Here is a 1,494-nt window from a genome sequence, read left to right as displayed (position 1 = left end):
TATTTTTTTTAAAAGGGATACAATAGAGATTGTAAAATTAAAATGAATGCTAAAACATTGAGGAAGCATGAGTGAACAGCTGTTTGTTTGTGTGGAACTAGCCAATTTGCTACCGAGAGGGGGACTGGACACAGTCTTAACTCCGGTAGGTTCTCACCAAAACGTTGGTCAAGAATTCTGTTCTGGGACGTGGGGGCCAGGAGTGCCTCCATGCCCGTCTGGGGAGTTGGGCATTGTTTTGTTTATCTGCTCAGCTCCAGTCTGGGCTAGTCTACTGAGAGAGTGTGAATACGAATGTTTTGTCTATTTTGGCTGCTCATTACTAGTCTGTGTGAAGTGAAAGTTACTTTGATTTATTTTGCATTTCTGTTAATTCATCTGGATGAACGTTTGGACTGGACCTGTGAAGGGCTGCAAGAATCTCTAGCAGTTCTCAGAGTCTTTTGCTCACCATTACAGAAGAAATCAGCCCACTTAGTTAATATAAATTTCTGTCTATAAGTTGCTCTTACCTGGGTTGTAAATAGCTGTAATTCCAAGATTGCTTAGTTCTGAGATTGCTTATAAAAGAGTAAAAGAGAAAAAAAATCTGTGAGGAAAAGCAGCCTGGGCTGAGAGAAGGGGGGAGGGGTGTTGGCAGTTATGCTGCTGGCTGTAAACCTAACAGGTCTTATCAATGAACTTCAAGGTTACAAAAAAATAACTGTAAGCACAGTCTTTCTCTGCCCTGGTTTATTCTTTTAACCCCTCCAATGCTGAATCAGACCGATACCTGTTCTTAGTTTTATCACAAAAGGTCTATATCTTAAGAGTAAAAGTACATTTAAAATATGTTCATAAATATTAATCTAAAATTGCTGAATGTTCACTTTTGGTAATCATTAAAGGATTAAGGTTTCTAAGAATAAAATAAATAAATAAATAAACAACTAAACTCCCGCTAGAAAAGCGGAGGAGGAACAAAGCTAGAATCCGCAGCCCCCCTGGTGATTTAGAACTGTTTGCCAGGCAGACTCAGCCCCTGAGAGCCAGGTCAAAGAAGAGGGGGCTGAATGCCTGAGCTGCCCGCAAGGCCCGGAAGCCCCTGGTGGAGAAAAAGCAGCGTGCGTGCGGATCAACAAGAGCCTACAGGAGCTGCGGGCCGCTGCTGGCGGGTACGGAGGTGCAGGCTAAACTGGAGAACGCCGAGATGCTGGAGCTGATGGTGCAGCCGTGCTGCGGGGCAGAGCTTGCGGGCAGAAGCCAGCGAGCACTTTGCTGCTGGCTACATCCAGTGAACCCCCTGCTTGAGTCCATACCACTGCAAAAGGGCAGCAGCTTCTGGGATTTGCTGGGGGACGCTCTCTCGCTGGGCCCCTGGGAGACCCTAGGCGGAGCAGCTGGCTCACAGGAGGGGCTGATATCCCCCTCTAGTTCACTCCCTTGAAAGAGGCCTGGTTGCTGCTCTGCCACAAAGGGAACTGGTAAAAAGGCAAAAAGCAGGGCCCTAAGGGC

The sequence above is a fragment of the Myotis davidii genome, unplaced genomic scaffold, assembly GCF_000327345.1.
Source record: "Myotis davidii unplaced genomic scaffold, ASM32734v1 scaffold149, whole genome shotgun sequence".
In the NCBI taxonomy this organism is placed as follows: domain Eukaryota; kingdom Metazoa; phylum Chordata; class Mammalia; order Chiroptera; family Vespertilionidae; genus Myotis; species Myotis davidii.
The sequence above is the reverse complement of the archived record's forward strand: the minus strand, read 5'-3'. Positions refer to the sequence as shown.